The sequence below is a fragment of the Buteo buteo genome, chromosome Z, assembly GCF_964188355.1.
Source record: "Buteo buteo chromosome Z, bButBut1.hap1.1, whole genome shotgun sequence".
Taxonomy (NCBI): domain Eukaryota; kingdom Metazoa; phylum Chordata; class Aves; order Accipitriformes; family Accipitridae; genus Buteo; species Buteo buteo.
Window position 1 is genome coordinate 73,155,200 of NC_134204.1, and position 16,526 is coordinate 73,171,725.

Here is a 16,526-nt window from a genome sequence, read left to right on the forward strand (position 1 = left end):
GCAAGTAAGTCACAGTAATCTTCTACTAAGTTAAAACTACAGGAGTGATCTTTAATTTCTAACTATGGACAGCATTTTTTATTTAGCTTTTATCTTCATGGTAAGTGCTAGAGAAGTTGCTTTTAAACCTTTTTTTAAAGATTGATCAACGCTAATGTGGTTTGAATTCATGGAGACTAATTTTAAAGCAAAAATGTTTTCATAAATACAGATTAAAGTATTTCAAAATTGCTCTGACTGCAGTTATTTTGAACCTTTTAATTGCTTGTATGCTGTTACCTAATTATATTGCGTTAGATAATTTGTGATTTCCTTATTTTGCCTAAATACATCAAAAGATGAATTACCAGAGAATGTTGCCTATGAGTATAATGAATTCATAAGCAGTGTGAGTGGTTAATAGCTTTACAAATCACACTGAGAAAACCCAGAATTTATTTCAACACCTCATTGGTTATCCTTGCTAAGCCAGCAATTCCCATACTTTTTTTTCTTCTGTCAACTAAACTAGTAACAGAAGTACTTGCTGCCTCTATATATTAAAATATGATTTTGCATGGGCTTATTTATTATCAAAATGAAAATAGATGCTTGGTGCATACATGTTTTTTGTATTCTGTGTGCTTCTGTGATGATTCACTCAGTTAAAAAAGTTAAAGAGTTAATTGGTCAGTTCTTGATTATATTAAGCAAGAGTGTTAGAAAAGTGAATATTTTAACAACAACAAAAAACCCCAACCAACACACAAACAGCAATTGTCTCTGTAAGGAAAAAAAAAAAGCTTAGCACATATTTCAGCATTATCATCTTCAGGGGTCTTCACAGAAATATCTCTGACTCTGGAAGGTACTGGGAGGAGGAGCTATGAAGTGGCCATTCTCTATGTATACATTTTCATTAATCTAGGGAGACTTTTTCTTTCAGTTAATTATCTGAAAAGAGATATTTATTTGCATTTGAGAATGTGAATACTTCATAGCTAGTATGTTACTAAATACACGGTAAAGCCAATGATCTGTAATAGGCAGAGGGACAGCCACTGTTCTGAGGATACGTTTGGCTTTTGAGGGACAGTGGCCTTTGGGAAAGAGCAAATACTGTTAATTCCAGGTTCCCATTCATTTTCGTGGATGTTCTTGTCAAATGGATGTGTTAGATCCAGTCCCAGAGCACAACCATTTTGAATGACTGGAAAATTAATAGCTACAAATACACTTCATTAAGCAGTTGTTAAATTTCCATCATAATCTGGTTTTCTCCATGATTTAAAATAGAAAGGGATACTTTTCCTACCCTTTGACTGTTTAATTTGGATTTTTTTTTCTGAGTTGTTTGACAGCAAAAGTTAACTTTCTCATATGCAAGTATTAAATTAGATTCTGTATTCATAGAACACATGAGCAAATGCTTAATATTTTTTAGGCATATAATTTAAATGCAAATGACTCCTAGGCTTTAAATGAATCATGTGCTTTACTAAATAAGTACCAAAACAGTGAGCAGGGCATGAGAGGTGGGAGGAAGCTGTTCTGCTAGAAGCATATGTTAGCTCTGTCTTCTTTCCATGGTCTTAGGGCTGACTAATACAGTGTACTACATTGTGAAATAATAAATTTTAATTGTTTTGTTTACAGTGTGGTGAATTTGTGAATTAAATATAATTTATGTAAAACTGTTGTATGAGGCAAGAGGATGTGGACAGTACATAGACTCGACAGATTGTATTACTAAATCTAGAAAACAGCATTCAATTAAATGAAAATTAAATTTTCAAGAAATATGATGATTGTTTATAGAAATGTGATTAACTCATTGCTTGTAATACCTACCATTGGGAAAAAACCACTTGTAATACAATTATAGCAAATGAAGCTAAATTATTGTGTATTTAAAGGGTTAGAAGCATTGTGTGTCCTTGTTAATTGGCCAGATTTTTTTTTAAATAGGTTCATCTCTAACATGTTATAAAAAGATAAAAGGCTGTACATTTTAAAAAAAAAAAAAAAACAAACCTCTTCTGATTTAGAGTATATTTAGAAAATAAAAATATTAGGAAGATATTGGGAGAATTTTGGTACATAAAGAGAAGATAAATATTTTTCAAAACCTGAATAATCATTAGATATTTTTTATATTCAGATGCTAAAAATAGTGACTAACTCAGCTTAAGATTAAAAATACACCAAATTTAACACATTCAAATTAAATATGTTTTAAAATAGGATTTATTAGTTAACTGTGTGAATGTATTTACACAGACTACAAAACTGACTGTATCAGTGTACTTTGCACCTTGAAGACAGCAATGCATGACTGCCGTCAGTTTAAATTTACAAAGGGTAACTGCATTCAGGTATAGTAAGGAGATCTGCATTCAGATATCGTAGATGAACAGTTCTGGTTCATGCTGATGACAGGGGTTACCATAAATACTTTAAAATGTAACCCTTCAGTTAGTTGTCCATTAAAACAATTGCACACCCAGCCAGTCCAAGAAATATTCCTTCCTAATTTTCTACCTCAAGAGCACTGTTATGATTTCCCCAGAAATGGAAGAGGTCATGATGGCCTCTAGCAACACTGTAGTACTGTCTAGTAACAACATGGAAAATCAGCCTATGCAGTTCTTTGAGAAGGATGCTGAGTCTTGGAGATGAACGAGAAAGTAATTAAGATAGGTAAGAAATTTAGCCGTATGAAGACTGATGGCTTAAGATCTGCCATGTCACTAAGCTCTGGGGACAAATGAAGGTGCCAGAGTGTGAAAGGGAGTATGAGACTGGTGGGAAGTGAAGGTCCTTGTTGTGGTTTGACCTGGCAGGCAGCTAAACACCACACAGCCGCTTGCTCACTTCCCCCACCCCCAGTGGGATGGGGGAGAGAATTGGGAAAAAAAAAGTAAAATTCCTGGGTTGAGATAAAAAGAGTTTAGTAGGACAGAAAAGGAAGGGAAAATAATTAATAATATTAATAATAATAATAATTAAAAAAATAATTAGAATATACAAAACAAGTGATGCACAATGCAGTTGCTCACCACCTGCCAACTGATACCCAGCCAGTTCCTGAGCAGTGTCCCCTGGTCAGCTTTCCCCCTAGTTTATACACTGATCATGATGTCATATGATATGGAATATCCCTTTGGCTAGTTTGGGTCAGCTGTCCTGGCTATGTCTCCTTCCAGCTTCTTGTACCCCCAGCCTAATTGCTGGTGGGGTGGTGTAAGAAGCAGAAAAGTCCTTGGCTTAGTGTAAACACTACTTAGCAACAGCTAAAACATCAGTGTGTTATCAACATTATTCTCATCCTAAGTACAAAACACAGTACTATACTAGCTACTAGGAACAAAATTAATGCTATCCCAGCCGAAACCAGCACAACATCCATCCCTTATTCTATACCATTTACATCATGCCTAGGTCCCACATTTTCCAATACATCCTTTCCTATCTTTTGATATGTACACACAGATATTGTTCCCTTAGTCAATGGGTGTCATGGTTTAACCCCAGCCAGCAACTAAGCACCAGGCAGCCGCTCACTCCCTTCCCTCCCTGCCCAGTGCAATGGGGGAGAAAATCAGAAAAAGAAGTAAAGCTCATGGGTTGAGATAAAAACAGTTTAATAGAACAGAAAAGAAGAAACTGATAACGATAATGATAATACTAATAAAATAACAATAGTAATAATGAAAGGATTAGACTATACAAATGATGCACAATGCAATTGCTCAATGCCCTGTTAGTCCCCAAGCAGCGATCCCTCCACTCCCCCCAATTTATATACTAGATGTGACATCCCATGGTATGGAATACCCTGTTGGCCAGTTTGGGTCAGCTGCCCTGGCTGTGTCCTGTGCCAGCTTCTTGTGCCCCTCCAGCCTTCTTGCTGTCTGGGCATGAGAAGCTGAAAAATCCTTGACTTTAGACTAAACACTACTGAGCAACAACCAAAAACATCAGTGTTACCAACATTCTTCTCATACCTAACTCAAAAATATAGCCCTATACCAGCTACTAGGAAGACAATTAATCCCAGATGAAACCAGGACAATGGGCCATCCTTCTAATGTGTCCGTTGAGTTCATTTAGTCCATGACTCTGGGCTCCATCTGTCACAGCAGTCCTTCAGGGCAGGAGAGATGGTGTGTGGGGTTGGATTGTTGCATGCTGAAGCCAGTTCTGGTTCTATCATTAGTGCACTTTGCCCAGTTTCATCAAAATTCATTCTTCATTAATCTGGGTAATTGTTATTGTAATACTGTTGATATGGCATATAGCAACCATAGTAGTGATGACATACAGTATTATATAGCAATTAACATCATACAATTCAAATCATTGGCTATTCTTACCCAGAATCAATTTACACTTTGGACATTCCCATCCTTCCGCATCACCCACAAAGTGCACCCAGGTCCTTGAGCAAAAGCAATCCCATGCATGGGTTGCCTTTGCCTGAGGCAGGGATAACCCAGACTGTCTTCCCTGACATATTTTTTATGTGCACTACAGGGACTTTATCCCCTTCTACTGTATGTAAAAGTTCTGATTGGGCAGGGCCAGCCCAATTGGCAGATCCCCTAGTGTTGACTAACCAGGTGGCTTTTGCTAAATGTTTATCCCAATGTTTGAAGGTCCCACCTTCCATTGCTCTCAATGTAGTCTTTAACAGTCCATTGTATAGTTCAATTTTCCCAGAGGCTGGTGCATGATAGGGCATGTGATATACCCACTTGGCCCAGGTGTCTATGAGGTTGTTTCGGAAATGAGTCCTGTTGTCAGACTCAATTCTTTCTGGGGTACCATGTTGCCATAAAAATTGCTTTTCAAGGCCCAGGATAGTGTTCTGGGCAGTGGCATGGGGTACAGAATATGCTTTCAGCCATCCGGTGGTTGCTTCCATCACTGTAAACACACAGCGCTTGCCTTGGCGAGTTTGTGGGAGTGTGATATAGTCAATCTGCCAGGCTTCCCCAAATTTATATTTCAGCCATCGCCCTCCACACCACAGGGGATTTAAACGCTTGGCTTGCTTAATTGCAGCACATGTTTCACATTCATGGATAACCTGCGCGATAGTGTCCATGGTCAAGCCCACCCCTTGATCTCGAGCCCATCTATATGTTGCATCTCTTCCTTGATGGCCTGAGGTCTCATGGGCCCACTGAGCCATAAGTAATTCACTCTTATGTTGCCAGTCCAGATCCACCTGAGACACTTCAATCGTGGCAGCCTGATCCACCTGCTGGTTGTTTTGATGTTCTTCAGTGGCCCAGCTCTTGGGTACGTGAGCATCTACAGGACGTACTTTTACAGCCAGATTCTCTAGCTGGGCAGCAATATCTTGCCACAATGGGGCAGCCCAGATGGGTTTACCTCTGCGCTGCCAGTTGCTCTGCTTCCATTGCCGTAACCACCCCCACAGGGCATTTGCCACCATCCATGAGTCAGTACAGAGATAGAGCACTGGCCACTTTTCTCATTCAGCAATGTCTGAAGCTAGCTGGATGGCTTTCATCTCTGCATACTGACTCGATTTACCTTCTCCTTCAGCAGTTTCTGTGTCTTGTTGTGTAGGACTCCATACAGCAGCCTTCCTCCTCCGATGTTTTCCCACAATGTGACAGGACCCATCAGTGAACAGGGCATATTGATTCTCATTTTCTGGCAGTTTATTATATAGTGGGGACTCTTCAGCATGCATCACCTCCTCTTCTGGTGATATTCTGAAATCTTTGCCTTCTGGCCTGTCCATGATCAATTCCAAAATTCCTGGGTGACTGGGGTTTCCTACTTGAGCCTGTTGTGTGATCAGTGCAACCCACTTACTCCACGTGGCATCAGTTGCATGATGTGTAGAGGAGACCTTCCCTTTGAACATCCAGCCCAGCACCGGCTCTCAGGGTGCTAAGAGGAGCTGTGTTTCAGCACCAACCACTTCTGAGGCGGCTCAAACTCCTTCATATGTTGCCAATATCTCTTTTTCAGTTGGAGTATAGCAGAGTAATATATATTTTTCAGTTGGATAGGTAGGAGTCTGTATCCCCAACTCCAAAACTCCAGGGGTCAGCCTCGGGTCTGCCCTGGTGCTTTCTGCCAGAGACTCCAGGTAGAGCCATTCCTCCCAGCTGTGTTGTAGAGCACATTTTTAACATCTTGTCCTGCCCAGACTGGCCCAAGGGCTACTGCATGAACAATTTTAATTTGTTAATTAACAATATTAATAAATCTCCTGTTTAATTTGTTCAAAGGCTTGTCATTGTTCAGGGCCTGATTTAAAATCATTCTTTTCTGGGTCACTTGACAAAGAGGGCTTACAATCAGACTGTAATTTGAAATATGCATTCTCCAAAAACCCACAACATTTAAGAAAAACAGTGTTTCTTTTTTATTAGTAGATTGAGACATAGCTGCTATTTTGTTGATCACATCCATGGGGATCTGATAACACCCGTCTTGCCATTTTATTCCTAAAAACTGGATCTCCTGTGCTGGTCCCTTGACCTTACTTTGGTTTAGGGCAAAACTGGCTTTCAGAATGATTCAGACTATTTTCTTCCCCTTCTCAAAGACTTCTTCTGCTGTGTCGCCCCATATGATGATGTCATCAATGTATTGCAGGTGTTCCAGAGCTTCACTCTTTTCCAGTGCCATCTGGATTAGTCCATGGCAATTGGTAGGGCTGTGTTTCCACCTCTGGGGCAACCGATTCCAGGTGTACTGGATCCCCTTCAAGTGAAACCAAACTGTGGCCTGCACTCTGCTGCCAGAGGGATTGAGAAAAACACATTAGTGATATCAGTTGTGGTGTACCACTTGGCTGCCTTTGACTCTAGTTTGTATTGAAGTTCTAGCATGTCCAGCATGGCAGCACTCAGCAGTGGCATGACTTCATTCAGGCCACAATAGTCAACTGTTAGTCTCCACGTTCCATTAGACTTTCGCACTGGCCATATGGGACTGTTAAAGGGTAAGCAAGTTTTGCCAATCACTCCTTGTCTCTCCAGTCAACAAATCAGCTTGTTGATAGGAAGCAGGGAATCTCTTTTGGTGCGATATCAGCACTGTGTACCATTGTGCTAGCAATTGGCACCTGTTGTTCTTCAGCCCTCAGCAACCCCACAACAGAAGGGTCCTGAAAGAGACTGGGCAAGAGGGACAGCTGTTCAGTTTCCTCCATTTCCAAGGTAGCTATACCAAAGGCCCACTGGTACCCCTGTGTTATCAACACTTTGTGTTGTGCTATCAACATTACTCTCATCCTAAATCCAAAATACAGCACTATACCAGCTACTAGGAAGAAAATCAACTCTATCCCAGCCAAAACCAGGACAGTCCTACATGTAAGGGGTGTGGAGAACAGAAGATGCCCCAGCATGTAGAGTATATGGGAAGGAGGTTGTGAGTTTGGGTCCCTAGTGGTAAGAGTAGGTGATGAAGAATGGGAAGGAATAGTTAATTTTAGGGTTATCTGTCACTAATAGGAAAGCAAGCAAAGAACTAGAAAAGGAAGAATACAAATAGTCTAAGTACTTGCATAGTGAAAAGAATGCCTACAAGGGGAAGAAGTAACCTTTCTAGGAACTGTGGGAAACTCAGTTTTGTTACAGCTTCCTCTGAGAACAGAAGAAAATCTCTAAGAGATGGTTTGGCAATAGTTAGGGGCAAAATGGTTAAGGCATACTGCTTAACTGCCAAGCTCAAGACTAACTCCAGCATTGTGTCAATGAAAGCCTCACCAAAGCCAGCTGCTAATGAGTACTTTTTTTATCTCAAACATGGCATCTCTGGGTTTGACTGATTTCCAAGCTACTGGAAGGGAGCTTTGCCACCCTCCCTACTCCTCACCGTCTATCATCTTCTCCTGATCCCAACTCTTAGCTCATCTGATAGCACAGTAAGCAAATTTTAAACACTAACCCAACATAAGGGGGTTAATGTTCTGTTACAGTGAGAGGGATTAGCCTTCTGTTTAACAAAATTGCTCCAAAACCACCTTTCAAAAGCATGGGGAAGAGAGGAATTAAAAGACAGTACCTGGACTTTCCATATTTCAGTTGCAATGAGCTATTAATCCTTCTGAAGGTGCCTCATGAAACTGTGTCCACAGGCAAATTAAAAAAGGTGTATGTGTATCAGAAAGATATCTCTGAATGCTATAAACTCTTCTCTCTGCTTGCTACTAGCTGCAGAGAAGGGCGTGTGTTAGCTGTTGGCTGCACGGATCATTTGCTTTTGACCTTGGCAAGAGTATTTTTTACCAGTTTCCAAGTATAGTTCTAAACCAAAGTTCTCTGCTTCATTGCTTCTAACTCCTTTATAATACAGACAAATCTCGTTATGATGAATACCTTTAGTTTTTCCAGCAGTTATCTACTGCTTTCTATTTCAATGTAATAAACACTTTTATTTTGCAAATTTGTCATGCATTTGAATTCTGCAGGTGTTTTTCCTGTATGCCTTAATATGTGTCTGAATCAGGGATAATACAATTGCTCTTGATGGTCAAAAAGATAGCTTAGCCCATGTAATATGGTCAATTTGCTATTGCTGTAGGCATTCACTCACAGCTGTATGATGGCTGAACTCTTATTTTTGAATAGATGTGATTGTATCAGCCATTTCACTGCTTACCATTTTTTTGTGACAGATAGCATGAATTAATTTAATTTTCAGTAAAGAGGGACACTGTCAAGGTTGCGGTCTTGAAATCATCCCACTTTGAGAGTTCTCCTTTACTGTGATCTCTGAAAGAATACTTCCCTCCAGCATCTTGTTTCTATCTTTATTATGGGTACTCCTGAAAGTGTCTAAGATTATTGTTATCCTAAATGCATTTTTTTTTAATTACAATAGCAGCTCTTCTAAGTGTACAAAACATCTTACATATAGCTGTACTGGTATGGCAGTAAAAGCCTTTCTCATGTCTATTTTTTTTTTTCTCCTTTTTCTGTTTTTTTTAATGCATCTCTTCATAGCTAAAGGGAGTGCTTTCCTATTCATGCCATTTCTTTTTCTTTATTTAAAATGGCCTGAAGGAGAAAAATTTGCAACTGTGTGTTTATGGTTAGAGACAGATAATAGGTCAAAAGTGATGTAGCGAAATCATGACTACTGCTACAATGCACAGTCCTCAGTGATAGTTTAGCTGCTAGGAATGATGCAGGTTTGGAAAATACTGTCATCAGGACACCATTTGTAAATGTATACCTTCAGTGTAAAAAGCCCAGAGGCAGGAGACTTCAGGCTAAGCTCTCCACGGATGGCAGTGATAGAAAGCTCCGCAGTAGGAGCCTCCACGGTCCTGTAAGTGGGTATGGATGAGCATTGCAACCAGGCTTGTGTTTTTCTAGAGCATGTGAATCAGGACACTTGAACTGCTCTGAAAAGCAGCTCTAGATGACTACAGCTCTAGGCCAGGTGAAAAGGTATTGCTTAATAGCATGTTAAGAAACTCTGGTCTCTGAGGAGTTTCTGCGATGCTCAGAAAATGACGACTCTGTACAATAAAACTCATCTCCAGAAAGGACACAGAACTTGGGATACATCTCATATGTTGGCCTCATATGTATACTAAGTGAGTAACATGGAACAGAAAAGCATTGTTTAACTTTCCAGAAGGTCAAGAAATTAGATGTACGGTGTCTCAGGCAAATGCCAGAGGATCCTCATGCTGGAAGTAAAGCTTTCTGCATTATGTAAAATTTTGTTGTTATGGATGGTTTAAATTCTTGAATGAGGGAAGCTGCAATTATGTAAGGACATAAAGTCTTGCTAACATGCAGCAGAACCTGGGAATTTTCAGCAGAATTCAGATTGATTTCGGATCAGACATTTTGTCTTATTTTGTCTCCAAAATCTTAATCTTTTACACAGATATTTTTCAATAATTTGAGTAACTATGTTCCTTTAAACCTATTGAAGGCCTATGCAGACCTTAGAACCAACTAGAAATGATGAAACCTGAATAAATGGAAATATGTATGGAAATTTGTCTTATGGAGATGGAAATCTGGATTGTGAAGTTTCTGCAATTCCTGTATAAAATACATGTGCTGTCAGGAATATTATATTCTATTTGCCAAGTTAAACATGGTCATGGTTAGATTTCTGAAGTTATGGTTTCATGATCTTTCTTGTTCTACTTATGGTATGCTGGCTAAGATCTTATCTGACCTACAAAGATCTCATTGTTTTAGTCTTGGTTAGTACTTAGTGCTCATGTATGTTGGGACTGCAATAATTTAAGAAGCAGTCATATCACCACTTCAGATGTAAGGGCAATAAACAAAAAAAAACAAACAAATGCTTCTGTTTCATGAACCCCACAAAAAGCAGTTGAAGAAACTGTACGAGTTTCATTGGGAGCAGGATTCTTGCAGGATCTTAATTTGCTGGTGCTGCTCAGAACTGAGATTAGTAAGGGAGAATGCTCCCTGTCCTCCTACCCACAGCATTTTCCATCACTTCAGTCAATGAGGCAGCAGCACACAGACAAACCTGGGGAGAAGGCAGACAGTGAAACAAACAAAAGGCAGAGAGGGATGCTAATATTTTTTCCAACCAGAAAAAAATTTCAGGGGTTTTGTTTTTCTATTTATGTGTTACAGATTTTATCATCACATTAACTTGGGAAATACCTTTTGTTTTTACATCTGGAAACAACTTTTAATTCTTTTTGAAGAGCTAAATACAATGGGACACATTTATCTTTCAGGAATATAATACTTTCTCTTTCAGGATGACACATAACCTAAAATTATAAGATGACCTGTGGAAAGATGAAAGGATACACCTCTCTATTTCATGCAATTTTTATTGTCCTAATTAATGATGAGGCTTCACAAGATGGCAGAGCTGATCTAACAAATCATAGCTGTCAAAGGCTTCCCATTTCTCTTTCACGTACATTGTTAGCTGCTTTGCGACACCAAGCTCCATGCTGTTTTTTTCCCTTGCAGTGATTTTGGTGCTCATGTGACTACTCAGGGGATTGATTCATGTTGCTAAACTGTCAGGATGTTAACCTGACAAGGGAGGCAAATTGCTTTATGTAAGGTTTGTGAGTCCATTTGGCTCACCTGAGAGGTGAAAGAAGTGCTAGAGCTAGTCCATGTGGCAACATGAAGCTCTAGGAAGTCCCTGTCAGTGTCAGTGAAAATTAGACCAATGCAGTCATCTCAGAAAAACTTCACTTACATCTTTTTTGTTTTTTCTGTCTGTCCAGTAAATCACATACAATGTTCCTAACTGCCTGTTTTGGTTGATATCCACTAAGCAAAGCAGGAAAGAATGCACTGTGGAAATAACAACACAAATTTAATGTTTTGTGAGACACAAATTTAATCAGTAAACCAGGCAAATAGTCTGTTTAGTAAGGGCAACATCAAATGAAAAAGAATAAGTATCAGCTTACAGATAAATAAAAGAAAAACTACAGTTTGGGTTTTTTCTTAACTGTTAATATAGTACAGCAATGGTAGACCTACTTATTATACTGCTCTATTAATTGCTTATTAGTATTTTCTATGGGATAGTTTTATTCCCAGCATAAAGCAATTTGGCTACAATGACTAATTGCTATTCAGTACTTGTTTACTATGAGTCTGTACTATACTGTGCTATTTTATTGTCAGATTTCCAGCGCAAGGACATTTTGTTTTGACACCTTTCTCCTATTACTCAGTGCCATGTATGCTAAGATTGTTCTGGCTATATAAATAGCAGTTGACTCTGTGTGTGCACGTGTGTGTGAGAGATGGAGAAAGAGGTAGATGAGAGGGAGAGTGGGAAGGGGAGGGAGGGAGAGAAACATTACCCCCAGACAATAGCTGAAAAACAGCAGGGTTACCAAAATAGTGTGCTACTAATTCTGCTACTTGGCTTGGCAATATGGAAATTGGACATGTTATTTACCATAATCTGCTGGTGGTTAATTTTTCATTTGGAAAGCAGACTGCAGGTTTTGAACTACCTAAGAGCTGAATGTTTTTAATACCGTGCACTGAGAAGGACTGAGAAGAAACTTAAATATAAAAAATGCATAAACAACCCAACCTTTGCCTGCCAACGTTGGCATGTTATTAGTTCTGTGGAGAAAAAATACTCAAACCTACCTGCTGCTTTTAATGAGTCCTGAGGTATTTGCCCCGAACTTGTAAATCAGATCAAGTGCTGACTAAATGAGTACTGACCATCACAGAGCTGCTGCTGAAAGGTCTTTTTACTCATGCTAGGTTGGTCTAATTCGGCACTGTGTATTTTGGACACATTTTGATACTCCTTTTCTCTAGCAGCAGTATACTAAGTGTAAATAGTTCATTCCAGCTTTGTGACTGGACTGTAAAGAAGTTGCCCTACTCTGTCAGCCACCTAAATAATATATGAATGTTAGCACAAAACTGAGAAAACCATGATCTCTTCATTCACTATCAACTGTCAGAGGAAGGATATTCTCACCTGGCCGTGTTCAGTTACTCATTTTTCTAGTTTTGATGCCAAAGACTTTGAAAGTAAAATAAAGACCTTTCGTCTGTTTTTCTATCACTCTATTCCACCGTCCCTGTGTGACAAAGGGACAGTGGAATAGAGTATGAGAATGTGACAAGACATAGTAAGGGACAGAGGTGATGATACCTGTTAGGAAGAAGCCAGTACATGGCAAAAGAACTGTATTGATTTTTGTGAGTTGTTAGAACAAGATCATAAGTCAATTGCTTTTATAAACTTTTGTATTATTTACATAGATACTACGTACAACTTGTACCTCAGACCACAGACATATAAGAATTGTTTGTATATTGACATAGTATTGTTTTAATAGTATAAATCACAGATTGTATAAGGAAATTAGTGTTGCATCAACTGAAAACTATGCATTGGTATTCCAGTATTAACATATCTAGGGGGGACCCTTAAGGAAACACTGATAACAGGGAAGGGCAGAGTAAAAAATCAAAAAAACATTTTTGTACATGGAAGTAGCTACCTATAATAGGATTTCTTGCCAGTGTAGGGTTACTGGTTTTGTGCAATTTTGTATTTTCTACTTTTATAGCTACATAAGTGAATTCTGCCCACCAAGAGGCAGACATTACTTTAAGGTTTGTTCAAGCGCAATTGTTGCAGTAGAGTTGCATTGGTCACACACAAACATAATGACTTCTTGCAGTGGTTGGCAGACACGATAGATGAGTTGGTACATCTCACTGCTTCTCCAGTTGCAGGCCACCTGTAAAGGACACAATAGTAAATCTATATAAGTGAAAAAGAAAAGAGATGAGGAAAGCAAATGGGAACAGGTAGAAGTGTCACCTCCTATTGACATCCCAACCTGCACGCTCAGAGATGAAGTTAACAAGAGGTCCCGGATGCACAAGTTGTTCATTTTGCAGCTGACAGAGCTGATGTTCTTGTCCTGGAACGAACTGTCACAAAACACTGGCAGCTCTCTGTCTTCTGCCAATCAGTTTCCAAACTCTTCTCTGACTTGCAGATCTAGGAGAATTTACATTGTCTTTTCAATCAGTTTTTTTGCTGGCTTCCCCTATTGTGTGTTAATTTTTGCCATTTGCTTCAACTGTATCCCACGGAAAGGACTAAGGATACTTTAATGTGATCATAAATCAACACATTAAAATACCTGTCATACTCTTACACTGATGTGAAGAAATAAAATTTCAGTGTTGTTTATTTCCATTAAAGTGTTTCTGGTTGAGAATTGTGTATTTAGTGATAGTTTGGCGACATTTCCAGGAATTTCTATGGACAGATAGTTTTACTGGTCATAATAACATGATGGATTTTATTTCTGTTTTAGAAAGCAATGGATTACATTAAAGGAAACAGAACTGCTCTGTACAGCTAGAATAGATCTTAACTAGAAATTATTAAAATATAAATAAGAAAAGTATTAAGTCTTTTTTTTAACTGATGCCTCCAGAAGAACCATCACATTGCAAGCATGACAGGATACAGCCTTAAGAATTGCATTATACATCAGTACATCAATAACATAAGTCCTGCCCTCCCTTCTCTTTCTCTCTCCTCTCCCTTTTCTTTTGGCCTATATGAGGCCTGACATGAAACAGAAGAGTTAGTGACTTTGCTGTTGTAATAGAGGTCTGAGAGAGAACCTCTTGATCCTATGTTTTTTTAATCTATGAGTGGATGAGTTATCTCATCCCCCACTTTCCTCCTTCTTGGGAGAAAGAAGTTCAGCCCAAGCCTGTGCAGGAAGAACTGAAATGCATTAATTTCTGTTCTAGGCTTCCCAAATGGAAGAGGAGCTATTAAAGGACATTCTCATTTCATGGTATTCTACACAAACCCTTTGCTATATTTCTTTTGGTGTGTATATATATAGCTAAATGTTCTTTTAGGAAGCTTACTGTTAGATCAACATTGATACAAGGAACTGTGCTTCTTAACCATCTGCACTTATTTCAGTTTTCATCATGCTGTATCTTATATGTTCATAAGATAAAGAAGCTGCTCTTGCCTTGGTGGTTGTGGGGTCCATACCCACCAGAACATGATAAAACTTGCTAAAAGCTTCTTTTGTCCTTCTCTCTCACTGATGATTTTTAGTATTTCTAGTGAACTACTGAAAGCTCAGTAGAATAACACCATACAAAACCAAGAATAATATAGATTATTTATTATCAGGAATAGAGAAACAAGATAAAATGTTTCATTCTTACACATTGAAAAACAGAAAAAGTGGCCTTGACCTTTTTATCTTTCTCATTGGCACTCCATTTTGTTCTCTTTAGTACCTATGTCTGTGAGCTCTGTGATAGCCAGTAAAATCTCCAGTGAGAGTTACTTTGTAGGTATATGACAGTGTAAGAACTTTATGGTGTTTTTAAGCATTGTTGAAAATATATGTATCTATAGAAACTTGTTAAAACAACATAGAAGAGGTTGTTAAAAGATAGGAGGTGAGATATAGTCCCTTCAGGCAATAGCCTACAGTTGCAACGGCTTGGGTGTAGCTCAGACTGCACCAAAAGTAGTACCTTTTTTTTCTGGATAACCATAATAGAGGTATTTGTCTAGTAAAGGAAGAGCTTTGGTCCAATCCTGTGCAACAGAGTAACTAAGATTTCTTGTCTGATTTCATTTTCCTCTGTTGAATTAGATGGCCTGAGTGCCATCTGCAGGGTAATGTATCTAGTGCCTGTAAAGATGGATTTCTGTTGAGCAATGCACCCTGGTCTTGGCTTACTATTTGACTCCATTTTTTAACTTTTCTTAAAACAGACAAATTGCAAAAAAAAGATTTCAATACAGTGAACGCTAAATCATATTCCGATGTCCCAACATATACTAATTTTGTTGTTTTACCGGATTATCACATGATCTGGTGATGTCATTGTTTGGTAATTAAATGTTATATGGATAGAAGGTAAGAAGCAAGTAAATTGGCAACAATATTTATATTATATTTCCTCATTAATGGATTTTTGGTTTTAATTTCATATCATCTCCCATGTTGAGGCAGTGGGTTTCTTCTGGTTTCATTTTGTTCAGTTTTTCAAATAGAATCTGTGGAAATGTAGTGTCATAAAATTAGAGCAACTACTAAGTAACTACAGTGTAACATGGATACCGCAGTGATGAATCGGATTCTGCAGTCAAGGTCTACTTCCTTTTAATTGCCATTTGAGGTCGTTTTCATCCCACATTAAAGGCAATTGCTTATCCATAACAACATCTGTGAATCTATTTACGAACACACTATAACAGCTATGCTGATTCCATAATCCCCCCTTGTAGCAAACTTTTGCCTGTGATAATAGTTAACATTATTACGGCCCAAGCTAGATGTATAATATTATACTTCATCAATACATGCTGCAAGGTTAGGGCTTCTCTTTCCAAATGAGGTAATCCATTACCTGACAAGATCAGGAATGAATTCTGCTGTCTTCAGAACAGATTCAGATGTACAGCTTCTTTTGTGAGGGTACTGAAGGATCAGTATTAAGCAGGTTCTGTCCTGATATAGCATGGTTTTCAACCTTTCAGTAAGTTTTATTAGTTGTCCATCTGTTTGTACATGTAATAGTTGTTTATCCAGGCATTTTAAGGCCATCTGTATTTTAGTGCATTCAATATCCTAGTGCTAGCCTGAATTTTACTGTCAGTAGTCTTGCCCTCTGTTGTTGCTGGCAGTTAATTGGTATAGACTTAGCAGACTATTCACCAGAATTTAAGGAGACATTGTCTTACTGTTGGTTTGTTCTTCTCCTTCATTTGATAGATGTTTACTGTCATGGCTCAATAAGGTATGAGCTGCAGTCTGTTAATTTTGGCAATTTGTTTTTTCTGAGGATGCTTGTCTTATCCTCCCAAATTTCCACCTAATTCCACTTAATTTATTTACTGTCATGAATTTCTTGCATGATTCTGTGATCAACCATGTGGTCATTATTACCACTGGTTGGACACATAGTTGAACGCAAAATTTTTTATTAAATTGAAGGGAGGAAAAGTCCTATTTAAACCTCTTTTTTCAA